At 45.5% G+C, this 9,116-nt stretch overlaps 1 long non-coding RNA gene across 1 annotated transcript; it reads right to left on the reverse strand.

Annotated features, from left to right (window-relative positions):
* Positions 1–2,443: 2,443 nt before the first annotated feature.
* Positions 2,444–8,675, reverse strand: LOC132497136 (uncharacterized). Its single transcript, XR_009533567.1, has 3 exons — positions 5,794–8,675; positions 3,692–3,823; positions 2,444–3,588 (listed from the first exon to the last, which is right to left on the reverse strand). It is a non-coding gene; the product is annotated as an uncharacterized LOC132497136 (long non-coding RNA).
* Positions 8,676–9,116: the final 441 nt, after the last annotated feature.

Raw genomic sequence — 9,116 nt, forward strand, 5'->3', positions numbered from 1 at the left:
CTGACAGAAGAATGGAGACCACGGGATGAGGAGAAGGCCCAGAGAGCAGAGAGGGAGCTGCATAAAGGAGAGTTCCTGCTGAATTCTATTCAGGGCTGGCCTGTGCTCTGGTATTTCTTCATGTCCCTAAGTTGGAAGATGCCCTTTCTCTTCTCCTTTCCTCCCAAACAGACGGACGTATCATGTTGTTTTGCAAGAAAGAGCCTGGAAGACTGTAAAGCGAGTGTTCCTTTGAGGAGTAGGCTGATTCGTCCAAGTAGTTCTATAAACTGCAGCCGCCCACATCATGCTACTCCAGAGACAGTTGATAATCACAAAAGGAACAATCTGCAGGATTCTAGTTGTCAATGCTGCTAAAATGTAGCAGCAGCAGACCTTTGCAAAGACACATGAGCCATGACATGAATTCAGGATTTTTATAACCTTGGGGATCCCTGGGCCCCGTGCCCCCCTCAGTGGATGCCAACATTTGCAGGGGGCTCTCACCTCTAGCTCACCACCCCGTCCACTCCCACTGTATTCGTGCTTCCTCTGGTCCCCCTCAGAGAGTGAGCAGGCTACTTTAAACCTGTAATCTGAAGCCCAGTACAGAGCAGTCCCGAGATACCAGGCTGGCGCAGCTACAGGACATTTTCAGGGAAAATATGAAACAAGGCTTCAGAGGAACAAGTAGGTGACAACTCTCCAACAAACATCGAGTTGACAATAAGAGCGGACCATCCTTGATAAAAATTCTAATGCAGGACTTTGTCCTCTAACTGGTGTCCTTTCCCAGTGCCAAAATAATGCCCTGCACACACAGAGTCTTTGGTAAATGCTTGCTGCTTCCCAGAGCAATCTGTTTCAGATTAGGAGAAAGTCCTCCATCAGAATTTTTACACCAGTTAGAGGACAGTTCTTCCAAAGATGTTTGGAAACAACTATAAAACATGTCAACATGTGGAAAATACACTCAATTCTGTGCTAACACAAATTGTTTCTAGGTAGTGGGTGCTTATGTATTGATATATAAACTAATTGAATCCTCACGATGGCCCTGTGAAGTAGGTTCTGTTATTATCCCTTTTTACTGAGAAGGAAACTGAGGCACTCACTTAAGTCATTTGCCCAAGGTCACACAGGATCCAAACCGCAGCAGCCTGGCTCTGGAGGCCACGTTCCTAACAAGCCACAGGGAGGAACACAGACAGCAGTGGAGTTGATCCAGGCAGCTTCTTGGAGGCGGTAAGTTTTAACAAAGAATGATAGAGATTCAGGGCAATGTTGGCGGTAAATGAGAATGAGTTAGAGTTGAAAAAAGAAGAAAAAGACTCCCCTTTTTGCTATCCTGTAACTTTTAGTGTTTGTAATGGGCACTCTTTAATGGAAGGTCTCTTCCTTAAACACTTACATTTTATCGTTCCATGAGTCCTGGGTCCTGGGGTGCCCGCATTCCAGACTGAAGTGCTTTAGAACCAGAGTTACGGGCCTGGAAAGGACAATAAAAGCACCAGGTTCACCCTCCTTATTTTCTGGACAAAGAAACTAAAGCTCAAAGCGATTCTGCGGTGCCCAGACCAGCACGCCCAGCCTCCTGGCTCTCCGTGGAGGTCCTCACACCCTCCCTCACAGGACCGCCTGGATGCCGCTGCCCAAGACAGGAGGACGAGGGGGAGGGGAGGAGGAGGGGAGGAGGAGGGGGAGGAGGGGGAGGAGGAGGATGGGCATCTCTCGGAGGAAACCGGAGCCTAAGAAGCTGGTTCACAGCTGGGGAATTGTGAAACAGTTACCTGCCTACCCAGGCCTGGGTGGGTCCAAGTTGGGGGCATGGGGATGAATCACCGAGGTCCACTCAGAGTGGGGAGATGGGGGTCCTGGGATGACTGACCTCTGGGCTTTGCTGCCTTTTACAGCGCCCCCTTCTGGCCCCATGCTGACTCGCTCCCTAGATGGGGCCTCTGGGGTCAGGATGGGCCACCTCTATCCCCTCGCGCCCCACCCTGGCTGCCACACGCATCTTGCTGGCCACTGGGGATGAGAGAGGAGCAAGTCCCGACTCTGCCCCAGGGCGGGGGGCCTACGGTGTCTTTGGAAAGACAAACTCATAAATGGACGAGTTCCGAATCTCTCCCTGTGCTGACCAGGCGTCAACTCTGCCCCTCATCAAACGCCGCAAACATAAGGTGGACGAATGGGTTACGTCATGTAGTCCTCACTGAAACCTAATAAAAAGTAACTTAGGATTCAACAGCGACCAAAGCGTCATCTCGGGAGACTCGTCAGGAGTCATGGGGCCACTGGAGGAGCTGGCCCCTCAGATCCCAGCCTGGGTCCCCGGTCACTGCTGTGTGACCCGTGCAGTCGAATGTACAATTCTCAGGCTTCAGTGCTTCATCTGTAAACTGGAGGTGTAGAGTGGACTTTTTTTTTTTTTTTAAACAGCTTTATTGAGATAGAGGTCACTGTACAATTTACCCATTTAAAATATGCCATTCAGTGGTTCTCATTACATTCACCAAGTTGTACAACCATCACCCAAATTGGTTTTTAGAACATTTTCATCACTCCAAACAGAAACCCTGTAGAAACAGTAGAATTAGCTTTCACTCTCCATTTTCCCACAGCCCCCAGCCCCAGGCAACTATCAGTCCCCTTCCTGTCTCTGTGGACGTGCCTATTCTCGTGCAGTTGTGTGTGTGTGTGTATAATATATACAAACATTTGGGGTGAAAGCATGGTGTGCCCTGTGTGCCTACTCTTCCTCCCACCTCCTTGAGATCTGAAGTCTTGCTTTGCTTGAGAAGAGGACGAGACACAAGGTTTCCATGGAAAGCTGAGAGGAAGCAAGAAAGGTTTCACACAAATAAAGCAGAATTTGGAAAGGATGTGAGCATTCCCAAGGGCCTGGTCAGGATTTGGGTAGCCCAGCTTCCTGGGAAACTTGAAAAGTGGCTGAAGTTTTTGAAAAGTGCTGCCGATGGTTGACTTGGTTGATTAAGAGTGAAATATCCTAGTTGATGATCGTGTCACAGAAAGAAGGGTGCAGAACTAAACAGTAAGGAATTAGTTAAGGCCTAAACTTTAGATGAATCTAAGGCTTGGACAGTGGGCTCCATGCCAGTACCAATCCTTTTATAGAAAGACCTCCAAAGAAAAATGTGAATAGTCACAATCACCCTGGGATTTATATGAAAGGCTGCTGTGGTATAACACTTATTCCCACTAGGTCCTCTATATTCCTCTAATACCTACTGCAATCTATACAGTAGCCATTCAGAGGATTAAGTTCTTTTGCTGGGATACTGCATCGTCTGTGTCGGTGCTCTGGGGCGGCTGCTAGGGAGCAAGCTAAGGGAAACGGACTTGCTTGGGTGGCGGTGTAAGTAGGATTCCAGTTAATACACATGGACTACATTATGTTTCCATGCACGTATGGGTTTACAGCTTACAAAACGTGTTCAAGCTTCCCTGGTGGCTCAGTGGTTGAGAGTCCGCCTGCCGATGCAGGGGACACAGGTTCGTGCCCCGGTCCAGGAAGATCCCACATGCCATGGAGCGGCTGGGCCTGTGAGCCATGGCCGCTGAGCCTGCGCATCCGGAGCCTGTGCTCTGCAACGGAAGAGGCCACAACAGTGAGAGGCCCGCATACTGCAAAACAAAACAAAACGAAAAACAAAACGTGTTCACATGTTTGGCCTCACTTGATCCTTACCAAGTGCTCTCAGTTGGGTAGGGTCTCTATTCTTTGGAGTCAGAATCCTTGGGTTTGAATCTGGAGTCACCACTTGGCAGCTGGGTACTCTCGGGCAAGTTATTTCAACTCTCTCTGCCTTGATTTCCTCGTCTGTAAAATAAAGATCATTATAGTTCATACTTCCTAGGGATGCAATGAAGATTCAGTGAGCATGTAAAGGCTTTACAACTGTGGCTGTAAGACAGTAAACAAATGCTCTATAATTATTCCCATTATCATTATTATTGTTGTTGTTATTATTTTAGAAATGTGGCACTCAGGATTGGCAAGGTTAAATGGCTTCCCCAGAGTGAAGCAAGTGGTAAGGCTGGTATGGGGGCTAAGCCAGGACTCCTGACTCATCACATTAGTGGTTGTGAAACTATCTGCCTGTAAAAACTGGTCTTTAGCAACCAGACCAAGATATTGTGCTGTCCAAACAAAATAATCATGGTTTTATTAATTGGCAGGAAGAAGTTACTAGACTTTTCTCCATCTTTCACTTTTTCCCTTTGAGTTTTCTTAAACTTTGGGGACTTGCTACTGATTTGCCTCCTACCAATTGCTGGTGTTCATAGCCAAGCAAAGGCATTCACATAAATATTAATGCAGAAAACCCAGATCTCACTGGCCATGCTTGGTTCAACAGCTACGTTCTTTTTCCATGAACCCCTGACCTTTTAATTGCATACGTGCATCAGAAGCAGACTTTCTGCAGGTACACCTCTCCTGGGTTGTAGGAAGCAATTAGATACGTCAGTAATTTGCAGCATTTCACAAAGAACATATTGTTCAGTAGAAAACACGATGCCTTCTAGGTCTACCCACCCTGAACAAGCCTGAGGGCCACCGACTGTGCCCCAGACATCCCTTCTCGACCTCGAATTCTACCAAACGTAGACTGACTTTTTGCACTTCCTGCAACCACTCGAATTTCAGATCAAGCTAGTATATGGTTCTGTTTAGTCTGTAGCCTTTTATTTTCACGAACATTGTAATCAACACTGTTGAATGCCAACCAACCACCATTTCCAGACTCCTTCCTTGCCCACCTCCTACCAGAGGGGCTGAAACAGTTAAACATTCCCTTTTGCAACCTGTCTTGCTACCATGTGACCTAGTCCTGGCCTATGAGACATAAGAGGATTTCTGTGGGAAGGGTGGAAGATCTTTCTCCCCGATTAAAAAGAGACAGACATATGAGAAGAGCCCTTTTTGTGCACCTCTCTCTTTTTGTTTTGGATGCTGCTGTGAGGATGTGATGCCTGGAGCTGCGGCAACCATGTTGTGATCAGGCAATCCCAAGGGTGAAGTTGGGAGCTAACACACAGAGGAAGGTAAGAGTGAAAAGATGCAGGGTTAAGCTGCCAACCAATCCTGAGAATCACCTATTTCTAGACTTCAGTAATAAAAGTCATGAGGTATAAGTCAGTTACTTTTATGTTACTTGCAGTTGAAAGCATCCAACTGATACAAATGTAAAAAAAAAAAAATTCTAAGTGCTCTCATGAGTTCACTGAATATCTTGATTCCCCCAGGCTTCCATCTTTTCCCCACAAAGTCTTACCACTGAGGTTTTCAAGATAGCAATTCTTCAGGTTTGAGAGAGACACTGCCTGTTACAGTGCCTCTTGGAATGCCGTGAGGTTCATGCAAACCATAAACTAGTATAAGTAAAAGAGAACTAGTGAAAAATACTTCTGTGCTAGGCAGACACTGACTTTCAGGCTGAGGGACAAGAGGCCGCTAAGCAGTTTTTCTCCTGGGGGAATGTGTATTGTGGAGTCTGAGACAGCTGAGGAGGAAAGTTTTTAAAAAACTTTTCCTGAAAGATAGCAAGTGCAGAAACCACACGCTGAGCTGAAGCTGTGAGTGCAGCTCCTGGGCTTAATAAGCTGACTTGAAACTTCAGAATCATGTACAACGGATCTGGGTTTACTGAAGCATAGACTGCATGCAAAAAAAAAAAAAAAAAAAAAAAAAAAGATTAAACTGAAAGGAATAGTTAGGACCTTGTAAAATGTGAGCATGTATCAACTTCTTACTCCTGCATGTTGGCCTAAAAATAGTTCTCTACATACCTGCAAAATGTGAAAGAGCAGAAGCTCACTGCTCCCTATTTGTTAGAAATGCCCGGGCTCAGACTCTGTGGCTGACGGTGGCCACCACGATCCCTTGCCGATGTCTTAGTCTGATTCTCCAGTGGAAACTGCAGAACTAAAGTAGAGACATGGCTGCCAGCACACTGAACGGTGGTGAGACTCTGCTGTGGAATGCCAGGGGTTTAGATTCCAGAGACAAAGCTGTTCCTAGAAAATGTCTTTCTTTAAAACAATTTTCTTACTTTTAAAGAAATCAAAGATCCATGGCAAAGAACAGGTTTTTAGTTTGTCTGCACACCACAGATGCGAACGTGGGATTGAGGTGAGAAGGCAGATGGATGACCAACACCTGGGACACCATTTTCACACGAAGACTGGGTTTGCAGATCATGTAGGGCCTTTGGGAAACTTTACGGCTCCCCCTCAAACCTAGGCAGTTTTTATGTGACTCTCTAACTTTAGTTAAGATTTACGGTTGGAGAAAATTAATTTCCAGGCTTTCATTTATCCACTTTCCCAACACGTTCCTTTGCTTTCCTCTCGAGCAGACATCTGTCCCGTGGAAGATCAGCTTTTGCAGGAAACTCAGAAGAGTCCAACTTTTCAGGGGTGGCACATTTGCTGAACAGGTCCTGGGGCAGAAGCATGGAGGACCCTCCCAGGACCCTTCCTCTGGCTGCTACCTTAGCTACTTGCTCTGGATTCTTCCTTCCAGGCTTTTCCAAAGTGGAACTCTCCCATCCTAAGACTTCGGGCATGTGCTGGCTGCTCCTCCACACGTGAAGTTGGTTTGAGAGAAAAAGCGGAGGTGTGAGGTGCCGGGAGGTGAGTTCTGATGGCATTTTCGTTTTGCTCTTCCTGAACTTTGATCATGTAAGCCAAGAAAAGCAAATTCTTTGCTCAAGCTAGTCTGATTTGGATTTTATCACCTGTAACCTGAATCTTCAGCAGTTGTTAAAAACTTGCGTATAAACCTCATTTCCCCTCAAGCAAGGAGTTAAAGCACTTTACATGAGCATGCAAAAAGAAATCTTTTGAAGAGTAAAAAATTTATTTTGTAAATCAAACAATCACTTTCAAATGTATCCTCTATGCAAATCCGAATGTTTAGGTATTCGATTTAAAAAATAATATAGCCATGTTACCATTCACAATCGGAGGGAATAATAGTTGAAACACAGCGAAGGCAGAAGTTGTTCTAGTTTTCACATTCAATTGGAACAGATAGAAAAGTATATTAGTCACATATAGAGAATTAACTATTTTATTTTAGATCATAAAAATATGCCCACTCTATTTACAGTAAAATGTAATTGAATATTTGCTTAAGTAATGAAAGGGTTAAGAAATGGTTTGGGTTATAATCAGAGGAACATAGGTTATAAATCTGTAGAAAGACTGATATTTTCCAAATGAAATTCCGATAAAAGGCTAAACAGTCTCAAACGTTTTATATAAAGAATAAATTATTCCCGATTAACATGTTTCTGCGTTAGTGTCAGAAAAGTCACAACACATTTGATAAACATATGTTAAGAGCCAGTTTTCTAGACATGAGTTCCATAGTGCCATCTATATGACATTTGTTCAGAAATGACGCCAAAATTCTTAAGAACACAGCATAGCAGGGGGGAGGAAGAGAGGTGCCTGCCAACGCTGACACAGCTAATTAACAGGAGGAGAGACTGCAGAGGAGCCTGGAGAAGAGGGAAGAGCCCATAGCTCCATGCGGCGGCAAAGGGACACCACTCAGGCAGCGACATGGACACTGCAGCTCGGGATTTTGGTTTTTAAAGAGTTCAGAGACAAATTCCAGGAAGATGGCTGGTTTGAGTCAAGCCTTTCTTCCTGAACCTGTGACTTCTCAGCTGAGGTACTTGGCATACTTAAGGGAAAAGATGAAGACATTCAGACCGAGTTTTGTTAGATACTGAGCTGGAAAACCAGCTGAGGACTAAGACCAGCACGGAAATCAAAATTCAGGTTTCTTGTAAAGAACCGTACAAACAGGCTCGCTTATTAAGGGTCCACGAAAGGAGTGGGGTTGGAGTTTAAGCTCTTTAAAAAAAGATAGAGTAGGGGAGGGGAGAGAAAGCAGGAGGGCAGAGGAACCTCCTGATTTGTGCATGAACAGGAAATACAGATTCTGTCCACCTGACATCCTGCTTTAGGTACCTGTGCCTGGAGGGGTAATTCTCAGGACCTTGCTATGGCTAGTTTCCCCATGTGCTGGACGCAGGGCATCTGGGGATTTTGCCAGGCATCTTCCCCCTTATGAGTGCTAATGCCTAATTTCCTAAAGTGACCTGCATCCTCTAAGCCAGGTGAGCTCAGGAGCCATCACACTGTGTCCAGTCCCAGTCACTTACGTGTTCACAGACGTCTGGGTCCACACCAGGAAGGGTACACTTGTATTTCTGGCTCTTACGCTTTTCAAATAGAATACATGTGACTAAAGAAAGGGAACATGGTCCTGAACCCTCCCAGCCTCCGTATACGCACGCAATCCAGGTCACCAAAAGGAGAGTGCACTGTTCCCAAGGCAGAGAAGGTGGGGGGCTGTTCCGTACTGCAGAGAACCCTGCAGCAAAATCAGTGGTCCAAAGTAACTGACAGACTGATGTGGCCCCCATCATCACCAGTAGGAATGTCATCTGGAATACTTCTGACAGAGGACAGGAAGTCACCCAACTGAAATGTTATTTAAAAAAAATCTCGTCAGGGGCTTCCGTGGTGGCGCAGTGGTTGAGAGTCTGCCTGCCGATGCAGGGGACATGAGTTTGTGCCCCGGTCCGGGAAGATCCCACATGCTGCGGAGCGGCTGGGCCCGTGAGCCATGGCTGCTGCGCCTGTGCGTCCGGAGCCTGTGCTCCGCAACGGGAGAGGCCACAACGGTGAGAGGCCCGCGTACCGCAAAAAAAAAAAAAAAAAAAAAAAAAAAAAAAAATCTTGTCAGGATATAAGGTCACTTCACTTTCTGTTTTTAACCTGTGAAAGTTATTATTTGCTTTGAAACAGAATTGCATACAGTACTTTTTCCTCTTGGGGATTTTTTTTTTTTGGAGGAGTGTCTGTGTTCCAAGCTCCTTCAGGCTCCTACTAGCCAAAGTTATATTGCAAAGGTGATCTTAATGGGATGTCATTTATTTAACTCTTTAATACAGTATTTTCTGGGGCTCCTTCTCTGAAAGGGGAAGAATATATCTATAAAATATTTTATGAGCCAGTTAAGATAATTTTGGATCTAGTCAAAAAAAGATTGTTATTCACTTTGAAACTTACAGCACTCATGCCAAAGTACT

Source organism: Mesoplodon densirostris, chromosome 10, assembly GCF_025265405.1.
Source record: "Mesoplodon densirostris isolate mMesDen1 chromosome 10, mMesDen1 primary haplotype, whole genome shotgun sequence".
In the NCBI taxonomy this organism is placed as follows: Eukaryota; Metazoa; Chordata; class Mammalia; order Artiodactyla; family Ziphiidae; genus Mesoplodon; species Mesoplodon densirostris.